Source organism: Aythya ferina (genome assembly GCF_964211825.1).
Source record: "Aythya ferina genome assembly, chromosome: 9".
Classification (NCBI taxonomy): Eukaryota; Metazoa; Chordata; class Aves; order Anseriformes; family Anatidae; genus Aythya; species Aythya ferina.
The window spans coordinates 7,454,921-7,472,341 of NC_140305.1; the positions used below are offsets into that span (position 1 = coordinate 7,454,921).

Sequence of the window (17,421 nt, forward strand, 5' to 3'; positions counted from 1 at the left end):
ATGGGCTCCCGAGTTTTACTGTATTTGGAGTGTTCTGGCTCAGCTCTCAAAACAAAGATCTGGCTATTCACAAGTGTTTGCAGCTCTGATAAAACTATTACTACTAACTGGTAAAAGTTAGTAATGGAGCTGCTCATTAGTCAACACTACCTCTCTCTGTATATTAAATGAAGAATGTTTTTCAAGTAACAGGAAGAACCTAACTGTATCTAATTATAGAGAGTAGTTGGTAACTATGTCACTTTTATTTTAATGGCACAATCAATTTTATAGATGAAAGTTTAAATTAAAACTTAAGGAAACTGTAGTTTTAGGCAGGCAGCCAATGCTTGAATTACTGTACTCGGTAACCTGAGGAAAAAAATAATTTATAGAAGTTTACATGTCTGTATTTTTTTTTAAAGGAGCTCTTGATTGCTTTTGTTTTATGTCTCTTTTGAAATACTGACTAGAAATCAGACGAGAAATAATAATAAACTAGATGGCTCAAACTCCAGTGGCCTACACTGGGAACATATGTGCATATGTCTCAAAAATTATGTTAATCAGGGCTGCGGCTGGATTTTGGAATGAAGCTATCATGGTTTCATGTGATGGAAACCATTCAGAAGTGCGTCTCAATGAGAATGGTGTTTAGGTTTTTCTCTTGTTTATTCTGAAACTATTTAAGTTTTTCTCTCACTTACTCTGAAGATACACTTTTCCCTTACTGATGAGTTCATTTAGGCAGGAAGGAGTTCAGAGAAGTTATCTGACCTCCTGCTGAAACTGTAGATGCAAAACCCATTAACTAACACTGAGCTGTGGAGCTTCAGTCTCTGAACTTGGGGTGCGTGAAGTCCTTTACCAGATCTTTGTTTGGGGAGTGGTAAAGGTATATCTGAGTTTATCAACTAGTGCTGGAGCAGGTCATGACTCATAACTCAGAATTAGCTGTTGATCTAAATTTTGTGTGTGTGTGTATGTTTTTCTTTCTTTGGTGGCAGTGGTTTTTAAGGAAATTTGTCTTTAAAAAAAGCTAACTGCCAGGGTGCTCTCCAAAGATTTGAATTTATTTTCAGAATGCTGAACTGTCTAAATTTGTATTTTTAAGTAAAACTTTTTTCAGAATAACTTTTATGGGGATACAATAAACATTCTGGATTAGTTTTCTAGAAAACAGGTACTAATACAACACATGGAGGAAGGGATGGAGATGCTTCCTTTGTTTGCTGTGAAACAGTTCTTCTAGATATATATTTAAACAAAGGATCAATACTGTCTTCCAGGTTCCATTAAAATTTTCAGTTCAATCAAACCAAAAATAGGTGTTTTCTAGATTTGCCAAGTAGTCAAACCAGACAAATACAATAATGAGCTGGTGATACTCAAGTTTGACTGTGCATAAATATGTCAAAGGGACTTAAAGGTCTGCATATATATATTTTATAATATTTATACACTATAATTGTAGTGGCTGAAGGGCTAATACACCTTTAAACGCATGCTATTACATTCTTGGTTGTCTAATATTATTTTAGGATTGCTAGTAGATGATTCTTAAATATGTTCAAAGATTGAAAGCTGTGTATTCCAGGCTTTCTTGTAACAGCTGGAAATCCCTAATTATAGTTCACAGGTTACATATTCATCTGGTAAAATCTGTAAATAAATCCTGTAAGGCAAGAATTCCACCTCCACAGTTAAGTTCTGAATGCTACAGACTTGATCACCAGGGAATGGGTGAATAACTCTCCAGTAACATTACCTTTTATGTCAAGGGATGAAAATATGTGTCCCTTTTAAGATAAAGAAGAGATTCAATATTAGTGTTTATAAAATGAACAGGAGCTTGATAGTTACTTATAAAGTGAAAATACTTCAAGTTCTTAGATAAAACTGTGCCTAGTTGTTTGCTGATTTCAGTGACATGGATAAATAGAACTACATGTAAGTCAAGCTTTCACCTAACGGCAGATCTGTCTAAAAACTCACCTCTTTTTTACACTTATGGGGGCTGAAATCTTGTCCAGCCACAAGATGAGGCAGTGGATACAGAGTGACTGCAGGTGGGAGTGAAGATGTGTTCATTGCTTCCCACAGCACGTTGGATGGTGTACACTTAATTTGAGTTTAAAGTTGTTCTGGAAGCTGATTTTGCTGTCAGGATTGCCAGAGGACTGGCACTACTGAGGATCTTCAGAATCTGAGCACTTAGGCTGGAAAATATGAGTGAATCACATTTTAGGGCAAGGCAACATTCAGCATAACGTTTGTTGAGTCCTTGACCTGGACTAGAGGTAAACCAGCAGCTGATTACTAATCTCTCGAGCTATAGTTTCCCAAACCACACTTAATTAAAGTAATCAGAATGGTTGCAATTTTAAGAGTTAGGAATAATTTCCCAAAGCAATTATATTTCTTCTCGGGGTTTTCAGTTGTATACAGTTGAAGGAGTCTTGCTCCGATTTCTTAGTAGTTCTCAGAGGCAGGAAGATCCACGTGTGTATATATAGAGCTGCGTGACATAATGGTACCACTCCGTGACAGTCACAGTGCCTTAACTGAAGCTTCCATGGAGATGCACCCACCAGTTCGGGCTCTGTGACTGACAGTCTTTTTGCTTTTGTGGGAGAACTGTGTTTGGATAGAACACAATTAAGCTATTTATTTGTACACCTAACACAATTTAAACAAAATAAACCAATCAGAAAAATTGTAATTTGTCTGTGTTTGTCACACACCAGCCTGACTTACGTTAGCCAGTCTGAGTGTCCTGAGGCATTAGCAGATGTAAACTCTGATAGAAAGCTGTCTTTCTGATTACCTGTTCCTGAAAATAGTGTTTTTTCTTTTCTTTCTTTTTTTTTTTTTTAAACTGTAATGTGCATCACTTAGTTAAATATAAAGATAATATGAAGATGTTAGCATTTATAAAAACATGGTTTAAACTCCATCTAGTTTCTCCCTTTTCTTTTGCATTTTGGGAAATGACTGCTCCCTCTTGCCTCAAGAATCTGACTCCTCTTAACAAAGCTGAAAAATCATATGCTCCGTCCAGATTTGATCTCTCCCATGCCATTGAAAAACCCTCTGATTACACAGGGAGCCTTCTGTGTTTAGTACTTCTGAAACTGCACCTCTAAAATAATGCATCCAACAATTAAAACAGACAAAATTAAAACTGCATATGGAAACTCAGTTCCCTTTTCTGGGTAAACTCCTGTGCAGAAGACCTGTGCAATGTTTGTGCACTGCTCATGTCTTTTGTGTTTAAGTGTATATTCATTACTCTGTCTCAAAAAAAAAAAAAAAAAAAAAAAAAAATAGTATCCCTATTTACAATGTGTCCTGTTATCTCCTTTCATTAATGGCTTTGCACCTTCAAAGACAGCCTACATTTCCTTTGTACAATGATGCACATGCCCACGTTTCCTATTGCAATCAGTCACTGAGGGCAGCTAGTTTGTAGTCTAGGCCAGTAGTAAGGCAAAAATCCCCATATTCATACATCCTGATATGGAGAACTGAACTGGCCTGGGGACCTCAGCTGGCTGCAGAGATGTCTCCGTCAGTTGCAATGTAGTGACAGAAGTTTCGGTTGCATATAGTGACTTAAGAGCCCTGTTAATCAGAGAGATTGTTTGAAGTATAAATTCTTTTCCATAGCTTTGAGTGTTTAGTTCCGCACGCAGCTGTCTGTTGTTGTGCATCTTTGTTGTAACAATCAAACTGGACACAGCAAAGAAGAATGAGTCCAGGGAACATGGGAGGAGAAAAGTATATTCACGGTACCTAACGTTGTTAGTGCCTAGCTTGTAGGTTGGCTAATCTCCCTATGCTCCTCACACGGTGAATGGGAATGAGATTCAGATCTAGTGAAGGTAATGTAACTACCTGAATCTAATCAGTACAGTCCATGCTGTCTCTATCTCCTTATCCTTTGGGATGTCTTGCTCTTGCACAGAATTCCTATGTTTACCTTTTTACTTATATAGGAGCACATCCTGCTGTATTAGCTTTATGCAACTACACAAATCTGATGTTTGCAACTGGTGGAAGTTGTTGTTGTTTCTAAGGCTGTGTCCCTGTTACAAACCAGTTTGTACAACTATTCCAAACAGCATATACAAATCTGCCTGACAAGTGTGGTGTTCAGTGCTTCCAATGGATCTGTGTTTTGCCATTTTTAATGCATGTTATGTATCTTGCGTGTTCCATAAAAATCAGGAAAGAGTTAGACTTATTTCCTCTACAGATGTGGTATTTCTTACTTAACAAATCCCCATACAAGTAGGAATATGTATAATTATATTTGTTGTGGTCAGATATTGTTCACGATGCTGAAGTATGCCTTAGTGTGTGCAACCCATTTGCTGCAATTTGTTTTGTTGCTACAAGGGATTAAATGAGTAATCAAGAGGAATGAGAGAAACATGACATTTAATTATTCTACTGTGGAGGAATACCTTATCACAGGACAAACGTACATACCCACATAATGAGAACAGGTGTATCATATGAAAGCATACAGGAAAGTTTTGTAAGAGAGAGGAAGAATGATTTTATGAATAGAATTTATTAGCATCTGCACAAAAGCCTTTAAATCCCCTTAATTTACAGCTGTAAAACAAGCTTACAAGTGAGGCACTGAAGACTTAGAATTTTAATGCATGCCACTTTGTTTTTATGTTTGAGCCAAGCATTTCCATGCACACGTAGAAAATCAAAGCAATATGGTTTGTAGCACATGCTCTGTTGTGCAGCAAGCTGTGGAGGCCTTTCTAGTTGGCTCTTGATAAGAGTCATTCCCATGAAACAGGCATAGTCTCTTAATTATTTATAGAGTTACAGGAAGGAATAATGATTGGGAAATGGTACTTTAGGAAAGCAACCCACCTGTGTCTACTATGTAATAACCCTCATGCTGGTTTTATGTTGCTCATGCATGTGTGAGTTCAAAAATATTGAGCAGAGATGCACAGAATACTGAAACACCAAAACAAACAAACCAAAACATGCTTCTTTTAGACTGAGAGAACTACCTTCAAAGCAAATTGCGTTTCACTGTTTTTGCACCTTGTATTCAGGTTTCAACAACCTCTGATGACATTAGCAAAGCATATTGCAGGGGACAGCTGGGAAACACAATCTCTAAGCAAATACTTCTAAAAATGGCCTTAAAAATGGAGGCTAGTGGAACAAAAGCTATTCTCTGTTATACTGGTAGGAAAAAAAAGATAATCGCAACACCATCTTTGTACAGGGGTCTAAACAATGGTATTCTTCTGGTGTGCGCGTGGAAGTGGTTTAGAAACTCATAAAGCATTAAGACCCTTGAATCTTTATATCTGTAGTCTGTAATCTTTTAAATAATTCATTTTAATGCTTGATTCTTACTTGGGTGTGCATGACTGACCTGAGAATGTGGAGGCTTGCAGTGCTATGGAGATGGCAATTTCTCATCTATTCAAGAGTGCAAAAGTGCTGAAAGGAGCAGAGAAGGAAGGGGGTCATAGATCCATTTAATTTTTGTTCCTGCCTTAATAAGAAATCCTGTCTTGACTTAAATTGCTTTAATATAAATATGGTTTAAACTGGGAGAAAAGGTAATGTGCTTTAAACTTAAGAGCTCACATACTTATGGTTTTATAATTTATTCTTTGAAATAGAAGTGCACACGAATCTAGCCTCTGCCATTGTCCAGGCTTTCCTCTGTTTGTGTGGGACCTGCTTATCACTGTTCACCTACCAAATCACCATCTCTGGAGAGGTGTGGAAGTATCTTGCCTGTTAATATCACTGCTTTGGGGGGAGAGGTGAAAGGCTCTATCAGTGTCTATCCTCAGCATTACTGAAGGCTCCAGTATTACAAGGTTATAGTGGAAAAATGAAAATCTACATATACATAGGCACACACACGTGTGACTGCAGAATTGTAAATGGAAGATGCATGCTCTTGAAAGGCAATTTCCTATAAGGCCATGGGTGTATAAGTGTTTATCTGACTGAGAATTTCACTGTTTCAGCTTAGAATCTGTGTATGACACCATTTCTGTGCATGGAGGCAACTTACTATTGCCTGCTTTCCCACCCAAACAGCCCTTGTGCAGGTAAGAAGCAGAGGCTCTTTGTTACAAAACTGTGCTTTTAGAGCTTGACTGAGACCTGGCAGTTTTCTGAGTTCCGCTTTGAGTTTCAGTCCCAACTACATCTTTCTGAAAACCAAATAAAGCAAAGCAATTCTTGGTCTGTATGTTGAACTTGCATGTTGTAAATGACAAAGCATTAACAAAAGGCTCGGATTACCTGCTGTTCTGTGTTGAGGTAGGGTCACCGACTGATGAAATCTCTGTCCTCACTTACCCAAGGTTGTTTAGCTCCCTGTCCAAGCACTCTTCTGGAGGTGCTGGTTTTATAAGCACAGTGTCAGAGTACCCTGATCAACACAGATGTGATTGTTTTAGTTTTATTTTAAGCACACTTTGGACAGCCAGTGGAATGTCAACAAGGAAGTAGTAAGTAATTTAAGATTTTTTTATTTTATTATGTGTATATATGTACCTGATATTTCTAGTAAATCCTCCTGAACCTCTGCATTTCATTCTGTTTTCTGTTATTCTTTTTTCTTTGTGGCTGCTTTTGAATCAGTGTTCTTGTACCAATTAGGTACTCTGGTAGCACCACCAGAGCCAGTGTAGAAGCCTGGGTCACTGAAACTCCACAGCTTTAAGACTAGATTCATCTCAGATATTAATGAGGCAGATTGATAAAATTTTAAGGTCTCTTTCCTCTTTTATTTGTATGTGGAAGACTGGAGGTTAGAAGGCTTTTTAAATAGGCAAGCTCAGGGACTGCCCCTGTTTTGTGATCCATAAATATGCTAACTTACTGGGTGCTTCACAGAGAGAGATGGCTGCTTCTAGGAGGTGAGTCAGCCTGCTGCAATCTGAGTCATCTTCCACAGGTATTTCCTGAAAGTGCTGAAGATGACTAGACTCATATTCTGTTTCAGTTAGCTTTGAATTCATCCCTCCTTGTTTTAGGCACCTGTGTGCTTGTACAGCACCTAGCACCAGGAAGTCTTGCTCTTGTTTGTATAACCTTTTAAGTTCTTCTGCACTACAAACAATAAACTTGCACTGTGTAACACTTAGGATATAGAACAGAGTTTTTCCTCGTCTACTGTACTGTATTTCAGTTCAAAATTGAACACCTGGCATTTGGGCTAAGGCTGCTGACAAGCTACCAATTGTACTAGCAGCTCTGGTTGTGTAAACACCTGCATTTCTAAGAAACTGTTAGGAAATTCATTTTATATAGGCTACCAAACAACCTTCAAATGGGAATTATTTTTAGCCAGCCTGGTCTTGCCAGGTCTTGATATGGCTTTCTGCCACGTGTTTGATTTAAACTGGTAACTTAAAGACTCATACCTACTTCACAAACACCTGAGCTATGCAAAAAGCTGGTTTTACTTTAGACTTAAATCGTTTTGCAAAGCTCCATAGCAGAGTATCTGCACATCAGAAATTATGTAACCTGACAGACATAAAGTGGAATTAAAGTGAAATACATGTACTGGTTAAAACAAAATCATCTATATGTCATGAATGAGAAAAACAAAACAGATGGAACTATGTCCTTGGTCATGCATCAGAGGATTTTCAGACTCTTCTAATATAGTGTAATTTAATAAAGGGGAAAACTCTCCAATATTCAAAATGTAATAAAGTGAAAAATGTGATTCTGTAATCATGTTGGAATTTAGTATCAATAACTGCAAAATAAGGAGTGCATTGATGAAATGACATTAGAGCTTAGGAAGAATATATACATTGATTTATGAATGATTGAACTGATATATTCTTCAATTGTGGTGTCACCAGCATGCTGACAAAGTGGCTTTATATGAGCACACCCCATGGTAAAAGGAAGATTATATTGCTTAGTGAGTAGAGTTGTGGTTGAAAGGAAGGGAAATGTCACAAGGAGTTTGAACAGCCTGCTAGCCCCATCTGCAAAACTCCTCAGTGCTCAGAAATGGTTCCAAGCATGCAGTTATTCACACACACTTTATCCTCCAACACCATGAAAGATGAAGCAGTTTGGTATAATAATTCCACTAGAGTTGGAGCCACTGTGGAGTCAGCAGTCTTCATGTTTGGAATGCAAAAGCTTGAGGTCACCAGGAAAGCCTCATCAAACCAGGAGCAGGCAGAGGTACATGTGTATAACTGCACTGGTTGGCAATTGGATGTGGAGAATGTAAATAAGAACCTGTTCACTGTGAGATGCACATTAAGTAAGGTAAGGTCATAGACTTTACACTTATCTGTAACATACAATGCCAAATTTCACATAGTGTGCACAGAGATGTTTATATCAGACAGCACCTCTTTATGGATAATTATAGACTCTAACTCCTTGCTCTGCTCTAAAAATCTGTATAGCCTGCCTAATTCCATTACTTTGCTTGATAGAGAATGCTTATACTGTATATATACTGGTATAGCACGTGCAGACTCAGACAAAAAGAAGTGACAAAAAAAGAGAGGATAAATGTCTTTGAATTTAAAGTATGGTTTGCAAAGTCAATTCAGTTTGGCAAGATTATCCAGCAATTAACATACAAATGTTTTTTTATGCTCTTTTCCTCTTACAATAAAAAATACAAGTAATGATAATCTTTTCTGTAATAGACAATTTAATCATGGTCAGGATCCAAGATGAGAAGGTCTCAGGTATCAGAAGTCCTAGGGGATTTTTATTACTGGAAAATGGGATCTTTGTCAGAATGTGCAAACCCTGTATTTTTAGAAAAGGCAAGATAAATGGACTTTTAGTATAGGATCGTGACAGACAATTTTCAGTTTTCTAATTTTCAGGAATCTGTTTTTTTTTTTTTTTTTTTTTTTTTTTTTTTAACTAGCAGAGTCAACTTAATTTGTGAATTGGATGAAAAAGGAAGGAGGGGGAGCGGTAAAGTAGTTGAGACTTTAAACTATAGAAGCCGTCACAGAAAACAGATTTCTCTTGGCAATCAAGATAACTTAACAACCATAAACACGTTGTCAGAGGGAAAAATTACGTTTTGCTGTAGTGCAGATCATATACAGATGACTGATTTCTCTTTCAAGTTCAAGCACAAAAGGACTGTTTATATATATTCAGCATCTGACCTGGCTCTTGAAGAGCTGAGGAAGGATGGCTAAAGGGCTCTCGAAATGCTGCTTGGCAAGGAGTACAGGATAACAATCAGTGTAAGTATAAATAGCTCAAAATGTTGATAACAAGCGAAGTTGCTTCAGATGATTTGCAGTGCTTGCCCACTTACATAGATGCAATCAGAAAGTTTTTGTTACAGTACATTATATACCAGCGGCGAAGCTGCTCTGGATGCATGCTACTTTCCCTGTGCTTGCGATGTGCTAGAAGTGACTCTAGCTATAAATCCAGAATGTGTATGTGTGCATAAATAAGGAATGTCCTGCTGTGTGGGCACAGTTTCTTTAATGCATTAGTTCCTTGTGCAGATAACTGTCCCCTGTAGATAGTGCTGGGAATTATGCTGATGTAAATAAAAGTTCCAGGGTTTGACTTATTAGATAGCTTCTTCCGAATCTAGAGACCATAAGCGGAAAGCATCTCCTCTTACTCCCGTATTAATTAGCATGGATGAGACCAGAGGGACTCTTTCAGCATACTCAGTTTCAGAGCTGTAGTGCTCAACTGTGACAGCTTGGTTTGCCCTCGCAGTACCTACCGTTTCCAGGTGGCTTGTATCCTGTACTGCATGGGCTTATGGTTGTTTAATTTCCAAGACCATGAGATCTACATGTGTTCAACACAGTATAGTATATACTAAGAGGAAGGTAACTGTGAAAAGAAATGTTAGAAGATCCTGCCGCCTTTATTTTCCACAAGGCTTTGTACTTTCAGTGGTGTTATACTAACTCAGTATAGTCAACTAGCTTTGACTTTCCTTTGGAGTCTCCTTTTACTGGAGACTTTTTACTTTTACACATTACTCATGTAACATGCTGTCTCAAATAGACCTTCCCACTTAATTTTCATATGAGTCGAAAAGAGAGAATAGTCCTTGATCTGTCTTGCTGCTGCTCATGCATGTTGCTTTGGGCTGTGGTTCTTTGGATAGTTACACCTAGGTGAACACCTGAGTAGTGCAGGAAAATGGTGGTTGTGTGAATTCTGCGTGTCTTGTTTGCAGAAGGCTCTAACTGAGGGATTCTTTAACTCTAAAAATGGTATCACAATATTACTCTAACTCCTCTGATTTGGTATAAGCCCTGTGGACAGCATGGATGTCTGACTGCTAATATCATTGAACTGCATGTAAATAATTTTATAATCAAAATTAATACAGCACAGTGATTTAATCCTTTTAATCTTTTTTCTTTTTTCTTTTTTTTTTTTTTTAAATTGGGAAACCTGAGGTCTACTTTCTGCTATTTCTCTTTAGCTTTTTTAATAGCATCTTTCAGTGATTGTAGATGTACTGCTTACTGCATGCTTCATTCCTATTACAGAGCTAACAAGGAAGGTGACAGTCTGAAACTTTGAAAAATGTAGCATGGTCTGGAAACTCAGAGTATTATCCAAGTAGGATGAACAGACATGCATCAGCTGAGGAATCTGCAGCCTAAGGGACTGCAAATATCATTCCTTATCATTCCTTTTGTGTGTGTGTGTGTAATGTTATATAATTGAAGAGCCTCCATCTGACTTGGTTGACACCGATGCTTTTAAAACAAACTCATGATTTTTTTGGTGCCTTGAACAAATTAAGTAGCTTAGTGTTCATCTGCTTGTCAGATACACTGCAACAATGATGTGTGTGCTATTGGAGGAGGAGGAAAAAAAGTAATTTTAGAACATTTAACTAGAGACCTCTTGAAAAATACAGCGTTTCAGAAAGCTGGAGAATGCTCTCTCAAGGCTGTCGTTCAGGCAGAACACTGGAAAATGCAGGTTTCCTCCCCAGAACAGTTGAAGCATACCTGGAAGGAGTATGGTGTTCTTTTAGAAAATAGTGCTTTGTAAGAGTTGTAAACTTAATGGGCATATTTCTGAAGAAAGGTTTAAAACAGTAAGGCCTTTGAGATCCACAGAGTTAATCTTCAGGCATTTTTGAAGATCTGAGTTTTCAGCACGGCTCTATTTTGTAAAATATTGAATAGAGAAAAAAATATTCTATTTTGAAGCTTTAGGCAAAGCTGGATTCCTTTCTCCAGGTTACCTGCTCACCTATATTTTCCTGTGAAAATACATATGTTTTGTTTTTAGATTGCTAGATAAGAAGAATGTTCTCTCCTGAAGCACTTAATAATTAAATACTCATTTTCTCCCGCCCCCCTAAATTGGTTTTACTATTTAATACAGTGACTATTAATGATTTAATAATGGAGTAAGAAGATAGAGCGACACTTTAAAAAAAAAGAGAGAGAGAGGAAAAAAAAATTGTCGCAGTTTATCAGGACACTGAAGTAAATAAAAAAAGAAATCCTTTGTTTATGCATTTTCTCCTCTTTATCGGCATATGTTGAAGAGTCTATGTTTTATTGTGTGCCACCTTCTTTTAAAAACAACTACAAAGAATCTTGTGATTTCAGCGATCTTAGTGGGGGATGGGGGAATCCCAAGTGGCATGAGGAATGGCACATAGATATTAGCAGTATTAAGAACCTGTTAAGGTGCTATATCTGTTCTTCTTGCCAGTGTAGAATTTCTTCATTTACAATTTGGTGTAGTGCTAGATGAGTCAACTATAAATATGAAAGGGATAAAAAGTAAAGAGATGCACTTTGTTGGTGCAAGAATTGAAAGAATGAAGCCCACCACCAACAGAAGCTAAGAAAATTTAAAAGCAAGCGTGAGTTTAATGAATATGTAGTCTAGTCTTGCTGATGAGATGTGAAACCGGGGGCCTGATTGCTTATGGTTGTTAACAGTCCAATGGCCCTTTTTGTAGGAACGGGCATAGTAGCCCCGGTGTTCTGGCATAATTCCAAATCTGCATTCATTCTCCTTCAAATCTCCCTGGAGGATCAATTGGATATGGTATTCTCTTCTCTATTTCCTCTCATACACCAGCATGTGCTGGGGCTGATGCTGCTTTCCAAACCAGGAGCAGAACTTGGGGATTTTTCCATAAGGATGAGTATCATATGAATGTTAAAAGTGATTGTTATAATAAAGCAGTTAATGTTTGTTCAGAGAAGAATGGGGCCAATCTAGACCTTCCCAATATAGTTTTTCCTTGTAATTGCTTCAAAGCTCATCCCAAATATTCTTAGTATTCTTAGAAGGTTCATTTGTTCTGAATCAAACCTGTTCTTCTGTCACTCTTTCTCCTTCCTAGCAGCTAGACTTATGGGCTTGTTTTGACCACCCTTTAATTTAGCCTAAAATACTCAATTTGTGTGTGGTAATATCCCTCGCTCCATTCTTGCACTACAGCTATTTATCACTGATGAAAACTTCTGAACATTTCCTCTAGGCCCAGAGATTAATGGATGCAATTTTAGGGTCTCTGTGTCCATCTTGTCCTTGGGATGCAAGGCAAATTTTCTCTGTATTGGCTATTGCTTTTCAGCCAGTCATCAGCAAGTGCTGTGAGGACGGCAAGAGCAGGATAAATCTTTCAAGGCACAGATGAAATTGTCTGGAAAGAGAAAGAAGATGGGAAATTGTGAATAGGAGCAAACAGCTCTACAGAAATAGTCAATGACTTGCTTATGCAAATGTATGGAAGTTGCCTACGTTACAGAAGGCAACCTAGAGAAACTGTGCCAGGTCATAGGCGTGATCCACTATATAATTCATCCCTGATGTTCAGGCGTATTAGGTCTAATCCTGACATGTGCTTGGGGTGAGGATGTCTGCTGTTGGATTTGGTCAGAGAGGAAAGGAGGACGTGGTCTACTCTCACTTCCAGTAATACTGGAGCGGTCTCTTCAGTTTGCATATGAGAGGGGGAAGGATGGTGCTGCAGAAAGACAACTGCAGTGAATGGAGAACCCGGTTCGGTGTCTTTAAATATACCTAATCTCAAGAAGTCTGTCTGCTGCTTACAGAAGCTTAAATGCTGTGTTTTCTGCCAAAGTGATGTGAAGTTTCTACTTGCACCAAGATCTAAATCAGCCTTCCTGAACTGAATGACCTCTAAGGAAACACACATTAACACTTACGAATATTCAGGAATGTTGTATAACATGATAAAGGCTTCCATTTATAGACATTTTACAAAATGTGGTTTTAATATCAAATTTTAAAATTAAGACATCATGTGCTATAAAAGTTATTACTAAGTTCTTGGTGAAAAACATCTGATTTTGAGTTCATTCAAACAAACTTGAGCTTGCCTTAAAATATGTTTCCAGCTTTCTAGTGCTATTGCTCTTTCAAATGCCATTGTCCTGGATAACAAGCATTAATTGATTCTGGGAGACCGTTGCATCTCTCTTCCTAAATTGAGCTTCCTCCCTGATAATGAGATTGCTTTCTTGATTAATTTCCCCAGAAAGCTCAATACAGCTGTCATTTCTAGCATAAATTGAACAGTAGATTGTCTGGTTTCTAAACATGCAGAGAACTTACAACTTCCATTAAAATTTGAGAAATCTGGAGTATCCAATTTTGGTAAAAATGAACCACTGCATCTCTTTCACATTCTGTTAATGGCATAAGACTTTTCATAAGACTTTCTGCTCATTACTTTCTTAGGAGCAATTGTTATTCTTGGGAATGTGCAAAACTATCAAAGAGTGTTTTTCTGAAAGCTGATTCTTCAAGAAATTTGCCTTGCAGAATGCTTTGGAAAAGTTGCTTGTACAATTTTTACCTTTATACATGTGTAGTTGTTAGGAATGCTATCAGCTCTCTTAGGCTGGGGTTGTCAGTAGACAGTCACACACAAAGGTATCTGTATGCCAGTGTGAACCTGAGATGTCCAACGGGAGATATCTTGGGCTCAATTCAGTCACCTACATGAGGTGTCCCAGCCATCCAAGCATTCCCAGTAAGGCTGGCAGGTACATGAGCAGGATATACAGGAAATGTGAGCAGTGCTAGACTGTCAGCTGGGGACAGGTGAAGTCCCCCAGGATGTCTCACATGGCACTAGAAACCTATGCTTAGGCACTGGATTGAGTCTCCTCCTTCACTCGTGTCAGAGGCAAAATTTTTACTGACTTTCTTGGGACCTTGGTTGTATGTTCTAATGAGAATTAAATAATACCAAATTAAATCAAATTAAATCTCACTTTTTTTTTTTTTTTTTTTTTTTTTTTTTTTTTTTTTTTTCCCACAGCACCTTCTGAAAACTGGTTTTCCTGGGATTTTTCCTAGGTTCTGCTGACTAAAGTTGAATTAGAAGAGGTAGGTGAGAAATCTCCAGAACTGTTCAGTATTTTTGCTGATTTTTTTTTTTTCAATGCAATAACCTAACTTCAACTCTTTATAAAAAAGTAAGTAAAAAATCTCTGAGGAATGAAAAAATGAAAATGATGCAACATTCCCATGGTTGCTGTTTCTAATGGCTGGAAAAATATATTACTGGACTTTGTGAATTGCTATACTCAGTAAGCAGCAAACACAATTAAAGCCAGAATATACTGTATCACAACATGTACTAAATTAATTTATCTTGACAAGTTTAAATAATTCATAGTGTACTTTTAATAAAATGTGAAAGGAAAAGTAATGAATTCTTGGTTGTGTGGTATCTTACTGTAAGACTCTTACATTATTAAAATTATAAATGTAATCACTTGAAACTTTGTTTTTTTGCAATAAAAAAACAACTGTTAGAGGTGACTTCTTGGAAGGAATGATGGTATGGGAAGAGCTGGGATTAGAAGGGCCTGCTTTAATGTGATATTGCCAGTTATCTATTAACCTGACTTAGTTCTTCATACAATTCAAAGCGATTTGCAAGGGTACTTAGTGTTGTTTCCACCACGTACAAACTACGGAGTAGAGAAGTGTAAAGGGGTGAAAGAACTTGCATACAGCCACCCAGGACACCAATGGCACAGCTGGAAATAGGACTTTCAAATTCTGTTCAAGGGCAAATTCTCTCTCTCTGTCTCATATTTCAGTATATTTTCCATTATGATATGTTTGTAGCTTTGTCTGCAGTGGCTCTGTTGGCTACTGTTCTTCATGTCTGTGACGAATGTCTTAATCCTGCTTTTTTATCTAGTTCTAGTTTGTAGTTCTTGGGGGAAAGAAATAGATATGTTCTGCGAGAAGAGACCTGAACTCTCTTCCTGCATAAAAACGTTACCCCTGCCTCTATACAGTCTCCTGAGCATAATGGCATGAACAGAAGATCATAACCTCAGGTGCGATAAAAAGAAGCTGAAGATGAAGATAAAAGGGAGTGATACAGTGTAAACTGAAAAAAAGTCTTATAGTAACAAAATTAAATCTGAAGAGTTTGTGTGACAGCAGTCCTTGAGCTAGATTTCCTGAAAAGGGCATCCTTTCTTAAAAATTCTCTGTTTTTGTCAATACATCTCTGTAAGTCAATACTTAAATAACCAAGTGGAAGTTGCCATTGGCTGCACCTGGCTCAGTTGCTGAGAAATGATGTAGGTGCCACCTCTGGTGCTACCTAAAGCTCTGCTGAAAATTGTTTTTTTCTGGCTGAAGATGTAGCCCTGTTTCTTTAAGACAAGTATGCCTGCAGTGTCATGGGCAGAATTTATTGATACCTATGCTCAGGAGAACAGTCACATCAGACTGTGGATACCGTCTGTCACAAAACGTTTTGGATAAGTGAGGATAGATAAATGAGGTTGTGCATTGTACTGAGAACGTATTCAGTGACTGAAGCTTCAGCTCTTAATAGTGTGCAACAGAATAAAGCTTCACGTGTTTGTATTCTTACCCAGTTCAGCACTTTGGATATGCTGAAGCATTTTTAAACCAAAATGAATGCTTCATGCTACTGTTGATTCGTGCAAGCTGCAGATCAGAACAGTGCCATCAGATCATTTTTCCTCTTGCTGGTGATTGTGAGTTCTCACAGAAGTGACAAGTACACACCTGACACAGTACCAGCAGCCAGGGAGGGAAAGGTGGAAAAAACCCTCTTTTACTCTCTTTATACCATATATTTCTCTACTTCCTTCTGTGTTTTCTCGTCTATTTCCTTTTTCTTGACCTCCTAAATGACTTTGCTCTTACTGTATTTCATTTTGCCATGTCCCAGTTCCCTTTCTTGTTTTCTTCCCATTTAGTTTAGAGGCGTTGATTTTAGTCTCATTACAGGATCCATTGTCATTGGCAGAAATTCAAGAAAGGCTCAACAATGCAATGCTGACCATTTGTAGAGGACTGTCATAGAGAGATGTTTCCCCAAAGGCTGGTGGGTTCAAGCCTTTTTAATAGTCTGTTCATTTTCACGAACACCAAATTCACATGCAGTTATGTAGTGTTAAAATAATAATGCACATATAAAGCAGTACTAAAAGATCTGTACATTGTAAAACATTGCAGATGACATTTAACAACATGAGCAATCTGTGCTGTAGCTCTCCCCTAAAACATAGAATGTAGTTTAAATATTTTACCTTAGTACGGGAGACTTTTCCTACAATTGGCCTGTATGTATGTGAGAAATTTATCTTCCCTTCAGGTCCACCCCATGGGGAGGCTGATATCCACAGGACCCCTGAAAGTCAGCTGATAGCAGTATCAGGACATTCTGGGGGGTTAGAACCTCACTAAGGAGGTCACATCTGCAAGAGATGACAAGCAATTACAGACCCTACAGCATTCAGGTAATTGGAAAAACTTTTCACCTTGTGCTCTTATTTAAAACAAACAAAAACAACAATCAAACCTTTGTCCTTAAGTGCTTGCTTACATGCACACATACAGAGACACAAACTTATTTATTAGACAAGAATCAATAAAATAAAAGAAATGACTTCTTATCTTCCAAGTGTTTCTCCACTGACATAGATGACTTCAGGAGAGATGAACTGAGCTTGTTCAGGTTCTATAGGTATAGCACTGTAGCAGCTGCTAGGTCGAACAGTTTATTTTTGAGTTCATGTATTGATGATGGAAGCTGGAAACTTCCATTCAATTTGTATGATGCTGGGTCATCAGTGACTAGCAATCAGAATCTCATCAACTTGCTAATGTGTTTGTCTGGATGTTTGGTTACAGAGCATTTCCTTCCAGACCTTTATTTTTTTTTTGTTTGTTTAAACTCCCCAGTTATTTTCTAACATAAAAATGCTTTTTCTTTTGAAATGCTCATTCTTTGCTTGTGCCTTGAATGAGTTATAAGCCCTCCTTGAGAGATGTTTACTGTTTTAAATCTCAGGAAGTCCAGGTGGCCTCTGAAATGCCCATATGGTTTGCAACATGTGGACGAGATAATGACTTTCCTCTGAGAGATAA

The 17,421-nt window shown here is 37.8% G+C and overlaps 1 long non-coding RNA gene across 3 annotated transcripts in view; it reads left to right on the plus strand.

Moving 5' to 3' along the window:
• Window positions 1–17,421, plus strand: part of LOC311441655 — an 88,365-nt gene that overhangs the window by 22,771 nt on the left and 48,173 nt on the right. For 2 of the 3 annotated variants that reach the window (XR_014696118.1, XR_014696119.1), the window contains one exon: window positions 14,312–14,379. This is a non-coding gene — a long non-coding RNA (uncharacterized lncRNA). Of the gene's footprint in view, window positions 1–14,311; window positions 14,380–16,645; window positions 16,791–17,421 lie in introns of all 3 variants that reach the window. The other variant, XR_014696117.1, reaches the window with a different exon arrangement.